Source organism: Ixodes scapularis, unplaced genomic scaffold (genome assembly GCF_016920785.2).
Source record: "Ixodes scapularis isolate PalLabHiFi unplaced genomic scaffold, ASM1692078v2 PGA_scaffold4__175_contigs__length_147842914, whole genome shotgun sequence".
Classification (NCBI taxonomy): Eukaryota; Metazoa; Arthropoda; class Arachnida; order Ixodida; family Ixodidae; genus Ixodes; species Ixodes scapularis.
The window spans coordinates 52,098,330-52,112,545 of record NW_024609879.1 but is presented as its reverse complement, the minus strand read 5'-3'; positions in this window follow the sequence as shown (position 1 = coordinate 52,112,545).

Here is a 14,216-nt window from a genome sequence, read left to right as displayed (position 1 = left end):
CTCTGATGCAGGCGCTGACTTGAACATAGCCTTAGCACGAATGCAGCGCCCAATCAAAGCTGTATAATTATAATAGGTGACAGGTTTAAAGTGAAGTGGAAACTCCTCCCGCCACTTTCCCCTTTAGCAAAGCGAACGCTAGAGAAGAGTTCACCTCGCTCCCCCCCTCCCCTCCCCTTTCCCGTCGCGGTTTATTTTTGGAGCACCCAAAGTGCGAAGTTGCTTGAACCTAGACGATCCCTGTGGAATCCGACGCGATATTAAATGAGCGCATTGCCCCGCAAAGTTTGCCCCAGTTTGCGCCTCGTAACCTATTTCTTTCATACCGCTCCAAAACGCCACCGGCTAATAAAATATAGTGACGCTCGCTGCTGCGCGAAGTACAGATTCCGATTTGCAGCATTTCGTTATTCAGATGTAGGTTCCCGCGTTGCGATCGTGATACGGGCACCCAGTGACCGAGATCCCACGTTGGTGTACCTTTCAATGAATAGAGTAGATTACGGTTAATCCCGACAAAGACCTGCTCATATAACGCGCACCCATAAGCTCAACGTTTATCCCGATTGCCCGAACCAAGCCCGCGATCCCTCCCCAGAACATGCTTTCAATCGTGACGTGATGCGGGTTCCTATCCGAAACTCACGGGTAATCCTCCGACTGATCCGCCATTCCAGTGCATAGAAATATTTTCCTCAATTCCCGTCCAATCGAAATTCTGGAGCACTTTAAACGTCTCGGTGTCGTGTGTTCCGCAAATATGTCGTGGGATATTCATATAAACTATTTAGTAGGCAAAATAGCTCAGATAACTGGAATAACAGGTCGTGTTAGATACCTTCTTCACACAAGAATCAAGTTACTTCTGTATAATTCACTCTTTTATTCCCATTTGAATTACTGTCAACTAGAGTGGGGTCAAAACTTACAACTTGTTTATTTGGTACAAAAAAATGCCTTCGACATATTTACAACGCGCCCTAGAGAGCGTCATGTGCAAACTTTTTTATGGTTCTCACGTGATCCCAGCATACAACCTATATAAATATCGATTGAGTGTACGGTATAAGTTGGAAACACAGAGGAATATAAATAATATACGTAATCTGGCACAACTACAAATAAGAGAATTGAACTATACTACAAGACATTGAGAGAATTGGGTAGTAGCTACACCTTGTTTAAACTACAGAAAAGAATGCCGGTGTTATACACTTCCGTCATTATTAAACGCTTATCAGCTGATGCATTTTGATATATTCACCTGTAAGTGGCAGTGAACTCCGTGCAATCTCTGTAAACATGCGAGTATTATTTTTGTACTGTATGGCCTGTTTACCCTTGCGTTTTCTTTGTCATTATCCTTTTTATGCATGTTCATTCTTCCCACCATTGTGCTGCTTAGTTGTCATTAATACAGGGACTGTGGGCTTGTCAAGCTGCTAAGCGCAGCATTTTTTTCCGCAGCCCCTCTATCTGTATTTTTACAAGGTTGAAAATAAACACATATGTGTTCGTGTCCAAACACGCGACTAAAGCCACTCCCGAGTATGATATACTCGAGAGTCGGTTCAAAAGAAAGTTCGTGAATTCCCTTCCCTGCAAAAAACGGAGCCAGCGGATCGCGGCGATCAATGGCTTTATGCAAAAGTTGCCAAAACAGTAGAGTTTGAACCCCTTCAATTTAAAAGCACAGCTCTTAGGTGCCCGTTTCCGTGTTGAGCGGCGTCGCCGTCGCGGTCGGAGTCGGCGTAACCGCGCGCGTTGCATTATGGGACGTCACCGTTTCCACGCTAAATTTAGCTGGAAACTGAATTAATGTTGAGCTCACGTGACGTCAGTTTCTCCGTTAACTTTAGGGGGAAACTTAATCCGCTACAGTTAGCGGGGAAATTTTTGCTAAAATTAGCGGGTTAATTTTCGCAAAATTTTCTGCTAAATTTAGCGAAAATTTTCCGCTAAATGGGAGAAGAGGAGAACGGATGGGGGGGAGGAGGAGCACACCCTCCACTCCGTGCACTCCCCTCCTTTTCCTCAAGACCCGCGCTCTAATTTCGCATTACAGAAAATTGTAAATCTCTTTCATTTTTGTTGCCACGCTTCATGCGAGACGCGGATGACCCCGTGATTCGCGGCTGATCCTCGCTGCCACGCAGCCAAACGAATCCATAAGCTCTAGAACACAATTCACCTCTTTTGACTCGTTAGCTTGAGGCAGAGCCGTATATGTCAAGAGTTTGGCAATTCGTTGGAAAGTATAGGAGACAAATGAGGAAGCGCCATTGGCCGAAAGCGGGCTGGGCGTGTTCCAGGGCGTCTTCACAAATTCGAATGTGACCAACCAGAAGCAGGAAATAATACCCTGGCGGTGGTCCCGAGAAACAAACGAAAGTGCGTCGGAGTAACTCTTGGTGACTGAAATTATGATGCACGTGATGTTTCATCATGGTCGTCCAAGATATGGTGGAAGTGTACGATTAGCTGAACGATCGACATAATCCGTACGCCAGGCACCGAGGGCCGGGTATTCGCCGTCCGAGCGGTCACACCCATGTCCGAACAAAAACAGAGTTCGAGCGGCACATTCGTTTCTTACATCTTTCGGCATGATCATGATAGAAACATCACGTACACCCTATTTTCAACCATGAAGGATTACTACATTTAACTCTTACGCATTATTAAAACGATTAAGACTGTTTCTCGCTTCCACCGCTAGGGGATTCTTTTCGGCTTCCGGTTGGCCAAGAGAGCATGTCAAGCCCCCTTTCTGCGTCTGGTGCACACCCTGGCTCTGCCCACTCCTCCCATTGACCAAACTCTCTGTATACACGGCTCTGGTTTGAGAGTACCTGCATTGCGGAAAGTAGAGCAAAAGGTGACCAAAACGGCGCCGCTAAAAATTTGCATCCAGCCGAAAATAAAAGAATCTTGACGTAGCATTATGCTGCTAAAGAAAAAAAAAACGCTTTTTTTTTTGCGTTTTCTTGCTAGTGAGTTGTCTATTTCCCCAAGCTATGCTATTTAATTTTTTTTTAAAATCTCTTCTATCGTTGCATAAACTAGAAGCACAACCAGCATTTAGATCTCGCCTCCGCACACACTCGCGCGCGCACACACACACGCCTTGAACTCACATCCGCGTCGGCGCCATCAAAAGATGGGATGCCACATCGGCAACAACCAATAAGGAGGACGCGCACTTTTTAGGGGTCGATGGAGTCAGTGAGCCGTTAACCTATACCGACGCCAGACAAAAGAGCTCTCCTCGGGCATCAGCGGATCTTGCCTTCTGCCAAATTAGTGAGTTTGCCTTTTATTATTGCCTTATTTGTTTCTTTTTTTTTTCTTTTTTACGAATGAGAACATGTGGGGTTTAGCAGCATGTTCCTTCGTTGCTGTAGCAACAAAAAGAAGAAGAAAAAGAAAGGCGGAGGTACAGGGCTAGGGGGAAATTATGTCGGTGGATTATCTTTCCGATAGGTCGGATAATTCACTAAACTTTCTTAAATAAATGTGTAATTAGTAAAAATAATCATATGGTTTCAATAAGAAACGCGCTGAGCATAACGGAAAACCACTGGATCAACTGTTTTTAGAACGACTTGAAGCTCGTGGGAAACTCGGGGGCGCTCCAAAGTTACCACTCGTGAAGCACGCGCAAAGCTAGCAGAGGCGGAACGCGAATGATTAGATTATGATCGCGTTCCGCCACTGCTAGCTTTGCGTCTGCTGCACGAGTGGTAACTTTGGTGAGGCCCCGAGTTTCCCACGAGCTTCAAGTCGTTCTAATATTGACTGCTATAGTGATTTTCAATTATGCTCAGCAAGTTCCTGATTGAAGTCAAATGTTTAGTTTTACTAATTGAAAAGTTAAATAAATAATTTCAATAATTGGCTGACTGATTGTTATGATTAGCCCCATAAACTATATCCCCCTGGGCCCGTTTGCTCGAAGCCGGTTAACTTTAACCGCGGTTAAAAGTTAACCGCCCTTCTCTACGTACCTACAAGTACAGTGCTAATCACACTTGTGTATAAGGCGCGAGCGAGCGGCTTTCTCCGGGGAGCGCTGGACTGGTGGCATTCGGGGAAACTAAGCTAGTCACGTGGCGCCACTTGGAACGGCCCGCTCGAGGGGTGTCCTGCCCGCTCTATCAGCTTGATAAGCGATAAAATTAAAGTGTTTTATGATATATTTTTGTTTTTTGATGACGACATCGTTGATACGTTTGCATGCTTTAGTGTGTTCATTGTTCGAGCAATGATGTTTGTAAAAAGCGAGCGAGCAGCCTTCCGCGTTCGCCGCCAACTGATAGAGTGGGCAGGACGACACCCCTCGAGCGGGCCGTTCCATGTTGCGCCACGTGACTAGCTTAGTTTCCGCGAATGCCACCAGTCTAGCGCTCCCCGGAGAAAGCCGTACGCTCGCGCGTTATAGACAAGTGTGATTAGCACTGTACCTAGCCAAGTTTGACGAGGGCTGGATGAGCGATAGCTCCGTGTTTTATTATGGGGTGGTAGTTGGTGTCACCTACTGGCTACAGCGAATATACATGGCTTCCATGGAAAGGTTCCGGAAATGGGGGGACCCAAAAAATGCGCGCTGCCTGGTTTTCGCGACGCACCGCGGCATACATATGAGCTTAAGAAATTTTTTTTATCGCTCATGGTACAAATAATCGGAAAGGTAAAACTAAAGTAACCCTTGTTTGGAAATTTTCTAAATATTTCGCTGTATGAAGTGAAGAAAAGCATCGTTGAAATTTCCTTCCGAGTTCGAAAGAGGACGACGAAGTTGAGTGCAAAAACGACGAGAAAGAAGTGAGGAGTGAAAGGCGGGCGGTACACTGGCAGCATGGTTGGCCAGCATGTAACTGTATATAACACCGCCATAAATTGAAAAACCTGTAACTCGGCTCCACTGAAAATTGACCTATTAGTAAATTACCCGAACATCGAGAGGAACGCTGGAAGTGTATTCCTACGGTCCGTGCTCACTGGCCTTCCACTCATAAACGATTTGAAGTAAATAATCATAATAAATATTTGACGAACGCGCGTGCACGGCAAAATTTGTTTTAGGCTTTATGCTTCAGAACAGTTATTACTGCAGACGCCAGCACGTGCAGCGCGTGTAACTGTAAGTACAGACAAAGTAATGACCTGTCAAATTTCACCGAAAAGCGACCGGAGTGACGAGTTTCACATGTTTTTTTAGAAAATCAAATTCCTAAAACTATTTGAATACATCAAGGTATCGTTATAATACATATTAAATTAGGGGTAAAAGTTAAAAGAGTGTAGAGAAAAGAATAGCGCCAGCAGACGGTGTCAAACACGCAACCTCCAACGACAGGCAAAAACACTAGTTTCCGCCACTGCGGCTTCTACGCTTCGTAACTGAAGAACAAAAAATCTGGGGAACATGCCGTTTGCACCCTCCTTCATTTGAGAAATGCCCCAAAAAACATATTTTTTTCGTGAAAATTAAAAATCAGACTTTTTTAGTCTGCCCGACTTTAGATGAAACCTCCCATATATGGCAGGCTGAAAGGGTCCAGTTTCTAATTTTGACGAAAAAATATATGTTTTAGGGGCTTTTCTCAAATGAATGAAAGCGCAAACCGCATGTTTTCCAGATTTTTTGTTGTGGAGTTATGAAGCGTAGAACCCGCAGTGGCAGAAACTAGTGTTTTTGCCTCCCGTCGCAGGTCCCCTGTTTGACACCCTCTGCTGGCGGTAGTGTTTTTTCTACACCATTTTCACTTTCCCTCCTCGTTTAATAGGTACGATAGATATACCTTCACGTGTTCAAATATCTCTTATAGTTTGATTGTTTTCTAAAGAAAATGTCAAACTCGTCACTCAGGTCGATTTATGGTCAACTTTGACAGGTCATTACTCTGTCTTTACTTAGGTACATTTTATTTCTTGGGCTCTATAGAAAGCCATAAGCATGCCTAGTATAGATATGGTAATATCATTCTGATCTGCTCAGCAGCCGCTCCGCTAACCTCACGTAAACGTTGTGAGGAATAACAAATGTTCACACATTTCACGCGGTTGCGGCTCAAATAGAGGACATACAACCAAAATATTACATTTCTAGATTGTTTTTTCTTGTAGTCGACTAAAATGTCTTAAAGAATATAAAAAATGAAAATTTTCAAAAATGGGGTTTTTCAGAAAATCGACCTCAAACTTTCAACATTTGTTATTTCTTACAACGTTTCCGTGAAGGTAGCGGAGCGGCTAGTCGACAGATCATAATAATATTATTATATCTATAATGGGCTTGCTTTGGGCTTTCTGTAGAGCCAAAGAGAGAAAATTTACCTTAAGTACATGCAAACTGACCAAAAAGCGACCTGAGTGACGAGTTTTACACGTATTTTAGAAAACAATCACATTTCTAAAAATATTTTAATACGTCAAGGTATCTTTATAATACCTAGTAAATGAGGCGAAAATGTTAAAATGGTGTAGAAAAAATAATAGCGTCAGCAGAGGGTGTCAAACACGCAACCTGCCACGGCAGGCAAAAACACTAGTTTCTGCCACTGCGGCTTCTACGGCTCGTAACTCGAGAACAAAAAATCTGGGGAACAGTTTGCGCCCTCCTTCATTTGATAAATGCCCCCAAAATATTTTTTTTTCGTGAAAATTAAAAATTAGACCCTTTTAGCCTGCCCGATTTGAGATGAAAACACCCATTACGAGAAAGATCCATGGACTGAACAAAAACAAGGAAAGGTTTATTGACGTTTCGAGAGGAGGCCTCTCTTATATACATATATACACATATATATATATTTATATATTATATATAATGTGTATATATATTACTAATTTTATGCAAATAATGAATTCTATGAAGCTACTCTCTAAAAGTTTAAATGTGGCTGAAGTTCTTATCCAGGGCCTCTCGGTGGCGACTAGTATTAAAATCTAAAAGAAAGAAGGGATAACATTCGTCATCATTGGGATTAACGGTAAGGGTATTGCGTTACGTTGGCAGGACGGAAACTAATGCGTGTATTCATTTTTCAGCAACTAACGAGTAACCTTACTTAGTGTGTTATTTTCAATAACGGGCATCAGACTGATTTCATTGAATGTTATTTATTGTTTTCCTCATGATTTTTCTGTCAAGCTGTCTCATAAGATGGGAATCAAAACAAGCCTCTTTCAAGCTGTTCTTCTTGCTGCGGCATTTCGGACACTCATCACTGGCTCCGCCATGCCAACGAACTCATCCCGAGGCCCACAGCGAACAGGAAGACGTAAGTGGCGGAAGGGAAAATTGACGGAGGTTGGTTCTTTTTTTCCCGGCACGTCTGGTCGAAACTATGTGGATTCCACGTCCACTTTTCACCGTATAAACTGCTGTGCGATGAACCAAGTCTTAAAGGAGTTAGGGCGGCCGGGCTTGTACAGAGGGCGAAACAAACGACTTCATCGGTCTTCTGCCAAAAAAAATAATCCTCTTAGCGCCTTTTTGAAGTCCAACACTATGGTGGGAGCGAAATAGAAAAGCTAGGCCTCGGGCGCACGTCAAAGGGTTTTCTTGTTGAATGGACCGCGGTAATTAGAAAGAAGTTTTCTATGGTTCGCCTTTTGTCTGCGGCATGTCTAGAACCAATTTCTAGGAATTCCACTCTACTACCAACATCCTATTTTTTTTTTCTACTAAGGCGAAATTTTTACTTGTTTCATTACGTGAAAAAGCGGCGTTGTGCCCGAAAAATGGTCACACCAATGCGTCATCAAGCACGCGCCGCAGAAATAAAACACGAAGAAAAGCCTAATACAAAAAAAAAATGCACAGCAGCGCATATGCCTCGTCACGGAAGCCGTCGGGAAGCCGGCGAGGTTCGCCGCGCCTGCGCAGTGGGCGAGCGTCACGTCACCGCCGCAGTGCCATGTGAAAAAGAAAGACGTTGTGCGCTGCTTGTAGCAATGCGCTGCGTGTAGGAATGCTTTCGCATTCCTACAGGTAAGCAGTCTTAAGTGTTTCTGCCAAATTTGAAAACTTCAACTTTACAGTTTTTTTTATATAAATTTAGTAGGAAATTCAAACGTACCGATGCTTGTGGTTGTGTACATAAAAGTTTGAGAAAACATGTATTTAAATTCAATTATTAAAGAAGTAATATCCGTAATTTGAAGACAGAAAAACTAGTTGGAGCTGCGACGGAGGTGGTATACATAAACTTCCTCTATATATATATGTACGTCTAATATTTTATTGGCCAATACCCAGTCTTCGGTAGTATCGTGTCACTAATATCGCGATACTGTACCTCGCTTTTTCTTCCAGTAGCCTGTAACTGTAACACGTTATCTTTCAAGTAAGTTCTTTTTTACTTTTCGTGAAAGTAACTGAAAAGTTACTGCAAAAACACAGTTACTTGTCGGGAAGATAGGCCCTATTTTTCTAAGCCTATAAATGTGTGCAAGCCGCAGCGCTTAGTGAGCTAGTCTGGCCACCGCGGATGGAAAAAAACTTTGTTTGTGCGCCAGTCAGGAAACAGTGGGTACGCACCAGCAAAGCGTACCCACGGCTATGAATCTCATCTAATATGAAGCTCACCCATACAAAAAAGAACTATGGTTTCTATAGAAAATTCTTTGTATAGTCGGCTTCAGCTATCTGGCCCAGCTAGCTGAAGAATTTTCTATATCTGTCTTTAGCATTTCTTATGATCGTCCTTATGGGCCTCTTTAGCTTTGTCTATGGCCTTATTGTTGTCCAGCCATAGCGCTCTTTAGCTTGTCTAATGGTTGGCTAAAGACTTCTCTATGGCTTACCCTATGGCTCTCTTTAGCCAGCATAACCTATGGCTCTCTTTAGCCAGCAAACTCTAAAAAAAAATTTACTTCAAGTTCCCCCGACTTGTGAACTAGCGTTCACAAGTGAAGTAAAATTATTTTTAGGGTAGTTATATACATACATCCCTGAACACATAGAACACTACCCCACACAACAGCAACAACGCAGCGACACCGGATACATACCACTGGGCCAACATATTCGATGTTCGCACTAGCTGTATATATGGCAGTTTAATTTTTTAATCCGACTTTGGCGGTGCAACATCATAATTTATCGCAAGAACACGGAGAGGCGGAGCAAATATTACTCTTACTTAATACATTATTTGAATTGTCTCATGGAATAGCCCACTTCTCTTAATTCAACACCTTGAAGAAAGCAAATGTAGATCATCAGGCTAATTAGCAAAAATTGATTAATTATATTTTTAATAATTTTGATGAATCACGTTGACAATGCAGTAATGACATGCACTACACTGGTGATGAAGATTGCAATCAAGCTATTGCTTGATTGCAGTGTTCGCTGCCAGTGTAATTTATTTTCACTTTTGGGGGTAATAAATAATTTTAATTGTTGCACAAGTATTTTAATGGATTTTTCAAACAAACACTGTTACTGGTTTTCACGACCTGTTGCAACAGCAGAGAACATATCTTGGGTCATGGTTTGTCACCGGCATTACGGAAATTTAGTACTTATTAAATTTTCTAACGAGGAGCGTTTTTACTAAAAAAGTAAACGCGGGTAGTGATTTTCTATAGACGTGGAAAGAAAATTTATTGGTTCTTAGTCTTTAGACTTGGGGCCATAAATTTTTTTATAGACGGGTAAAGACAATTAATTGGTTTCCAGTCTTTCAACCTGGGGCCAAAAACTTTTCTATAGGCGGGTAAAGAACATTTATTGGTTCGCTGTCTTTAGACATGGGGCCATATAATTTTGTATAGGCGTCTAAAGAAATTTTATTAGCTCCCAGTCGTTAGGCTCGGGCCCGTAAAATGTTTTATAGACGGCAAAAGACAATTTATTGGTTCCCAGTCTTTAGACTCGTGGCCATAGAATTCTCTATAAGCGGGTAAAGGAAATTTATTGGTCCTTAGTCTTTAGACACAGGGCAATAGATTTTTTATGGCTGGCTGTAGCCGTCTTTATGGATTTCTATGGCCGACCATAGAGGGCCATAGAGGGTGATAGCCTGCCATATAATTTTCCATAGACGACCATAGACCATTTTTGTATGGGCAAGGCACTATAGAACTATAATATATATGAAGTGGTCAGAAGAATATGGAATGGAGTCATGGTACCAGGGCCCGTTTGCTCGAAGCCCGTTAACTTTAACCGCGGTTAAAAGTTAACCGCCCTTCCCTACTAGGTACCTACAAGTACCTAGCCAAGTTTGACGAGGGCTGGATGAGCGATTGCTCCGTGTATTATGGGATGGTAGCTGGTGTCCCCTAGCGGCTGTAGCGAATATAAGTGGCTTCCGTGGAAAGGTTCCCGAAAAGGGGGGGGGGGGGGGGACCCAAAAATGCGCGCTACCGTGTTTTCACGACGCAGCGCGGCATACTTTTGAGCTCAAGGAACAGTTTGTACTGCTCGTGGTACGGATAATCGGTAAGGTAAAAAACTAAATTAAACCTTCTTTGGAAAATTTCTAAATACTTTGCTGTCTGAAGTGAAGACAAGCCTCACTGAAATTTCCTTTCAAGTTTGAAAGAGGACGACAAAGTTCAGCCCTAGAAACGCGAAAGTGAGCTGTGGAAAGGCGGGCGGTACACCGGCAGCACGGTTGGCCGGCATGTAAGAACTGTATATAACACCGGCATAAATTGAAAAACGTTCAATTCGGTTCCAGTGAAAATTCACGTATTAGTAAATTAACCGAGCATCGAGGAGAACACTGGAAGTGTAATTCAATGATCCGCGCGAGCTGGCCTTCCTCTTGTAAAAGGTTCGAAGTACATAATCATAATAAATCTTTGACGAACGCGCGTGCACGGCAAAATTTGTTTTGGGATTTTTGCTTTAGAACAGTTACTACTGCAGACGCCAGCACGTGCAGCGCGTGTAACTACACTCGTATCATGCACCTAGGTACTTGTGTGTGCGTTTGTGTGTTATCAATACCCGGCCGATTGAGTCAAGGCAATCCACTTTTCAAAGATGGTACCATGCCGACAACTATCGCGTTCATTTAGGCGTAGGAATGGCCAGAATCGAAAGACTATCTAAAAAATGCGGCGAGGTCATTGCTGATGCCTTGAGTTTTAAGTGAGGTAAGGCAGAGCGAAAGCCTCCTGCGCCATTCATTGATGACTAACGCGCCCGATATTGCAGCTACTACGACGTATTAGTTCCAAAGCGAGCGGCGCTCACTCACGGGGCACCGCCAAGTTTCCCCGCCGTCCTCACTCTGCCGGTCACGTGACCTGAAATTCCCCCTCGTAGGGAAATGCGGTTAACTTCAAACGTCGATTAAAGTTAACCAGCTTCGAGCAAATGGGCCCAGGACTGTCTCTTGGCAGAGGGGTACTGTGCGTGAAATGAGAGGTTCAATCAGGATTAGAAATTCGAGAAGGAAGCGTGGGCAGATTGGCACTGGGAGTACATGGAAAGAAACAAAATGTGGGAATACAGGGGGACATGGGCTGATCGTGTTTTGAGAGCAGGGAGGCAATTAGTAAGTTGAAATTTGACCAAAGCATGACCGAAAAGGATGATACGCGATGGGCACGGAAGGTACTAAAGCATTTATACATAAAAAATTTAAGCACAAAATGGACACACAATACTCGAAAGCTTACATTTAAATGCCTACACACTGGTGATGGGGATGAGCACACTACCTAAGCGAAAAAAAGAAGTGAACGAGGCAAAAAAAGAAAGAAAAGTGGAATGTAAGAATGCAGGAAAAGTGAGCTAGAACAATGCACAGGTCACCAAAACAGGGCATAAGAAAGAAAAATGTGTTTGGTAATTCACTTGAAGTTGTCTACTGTTTGAGGCTAGAACGGGAGTTTCGAGGACGAGGACGCATAGGGTTAAATTTCAAGAGAAAGACACATTATGTGCCGCCTGCCATAATAAGAGTGAATCACTAGAGCAGTTTGTTATGATGTGCACGGGGCTTCGCCCTGTCCTCCCTGAAGGAGTAACGGATTTTGCCGGGGCTATGGGTCTTGATGGCGTCGATGGAAGGACAGAAGAGAAAGCGATTACAGTCACAAAGAGGCGATTAAAAGATTGGTGGAAATTATCTAGGGAAAATTGAATTATGCACAACTAACATAGCACAGCTGAAGATAGATGCGGGAAAGGAAAATTGGGACCCCACCCGCGTGGCTATGGACCGCAGTCTCAACCCTGTATACAAGTCCGGTGCTGGTGTAACGCACCGACAAGGCTTGACCACAGGAAAATTGGCGGCTCCCTCGCCGGGGGTGGGGGGAAGAGGCTGGGGTGATGCTTTTTTTTTCCCGATCACCCAATGGTCATAATGCTGATATCCCATACTGCCTGGTGATATTAAGGGAGAGGAAATTGGCTTGTAAGGGCGGGAGGGACCTTATTCTTGTACTTTTAGGCTTAGGCTAGGTGGCGCAAGCTACCGCCCATCCATAAATGCTCGACTATAAGACGATCTATCCGCACTAGAAGCAAGATAGCGGCGCCCAGAGGCCGTACTTGCAAACGTCTCTAGGCAGCCGGCAATGCAGTTTGGCACAACACATTGCACCATCTAGCGGGTGCAAAAAAAAAACAAAAAAACGCTGGGTAGGCTAGGAGGACCCGTTTCGCGGGGCCTGCTATACTCTGTTTCACATTACGATGTGCCGCAGGAAAGGCTACAAGCGCGAGCTCCTTGCTCTGGGGCACATCTCGGCGGCACAAGCCCTCGTGACTTAAGAGCGGCTGCCAACGCTGTGAGCTCGCGCTTCTAGCCTTCGCTGCGGTACAACATTAGGTGAAACGGTGTATAGACGCTTTCAGGCAGCTGTGCATGGGCGCCGCCATAACTGACCTTCAGTTTTTATTCCCTCTTATTCCGTTCGCTGCACATCATCATTACCATAGCAGGACAGGTCATTGCCATTTTAGGTGTTACTGTGTCCTCCTCCCCAGCATAGGCCTTTGTGGAGACCTATCAACGCCCGCTTCAGTGGCTCGGCATCTCGGTAAGACAAGGGAAGGTCGGCAATGGCGGCTAAATTTTGCGCGCGCTGAAAGCGTCTATAGCGGGAGAATTTAGAAACCACGTGTGAGCGTGACATTTCGGATCGGTATGAGCCTTTTTGGGAAGCGTTTTTCGTAAAAGCAAGTCCCAGTTTCACGTTTTTATGACCTCACCGGGTTACTGTAACATTTTATGTAATTCTAGAGTTCCCCCCAAAACATAAACGTCGCTACTGCTGCGTGAAAGACTGCTATAGAGACGAAAGTCACTCAAGCGTCAAACTTTACCGCTTTCCATCGAGATCTTGGAAAGCGACACGGCAACAGAAGTGATAAAATAGATGTGCAGGCTTGGAAAGTGTCCTGACAAACCCGGTTTGCAGACTACTCAGCAAAATAACATATTTATACGAGTTGTTTTACGAGTCATGCAGACAGCCACAAAGGGAAATACGGTAGGAACAATTGGGCCGATTCTTGCTTCGCTGTGACGTCGAGAATCGGGGGATCAGACCTTCCAACGAGAGGCCCGTTGGCCCGTTCCGGTACTCGTAGTTGTATGCGCGCATAGCCGTTCGGCATGTGCGGTCGCAACCGAAACTTTGCAAACCTGCGAGTTTTCAAATAGTGGATGTTCGTAGCACATAATGTTTTGTTTGTTTCGGCAACCTAATTTAATAACGACTCTGGCAACAACTATGACGGTGTGCTGGAAACAGGACGCAAATGTTTTTCTTTAGAAAAAGCTCATGCGACGCGTAGATATTCTTCTGAAACGTACACTTTGTTGCGAGAAACACTCAGCTGTAATATCTGTGCCGTCAAAGTCCCGAACCTGATGCACGTGGTTATTCTCATAAAGACGCCGTCCCTTAAGGAGTGTTGGGGGCATCAAATACCTATCAAGGATCCTAGTGATCTTCGAACAGCATAAAAGTACCAGGAGAATTGTGCGCACGTGCACACGGGTTCTGCTGAAGTCAGACACGTCTACGCTTGTAGCGCTGAATGCACATTCTCGTGGCGCCACCTGGCCACTGCCGGCTGGCAATATGTGTGCTTGAATCTATGAAGAGGCTGGGCCCGGCAGCAGAAGAGAAAAAGTGATACAATATTTAAAGAGTATTACCTTCGCCGTAAAGCCTTGACGTTTATAAGTTATAACAAATATTTTTTACTTCCTTTTTTTGATCGCGCG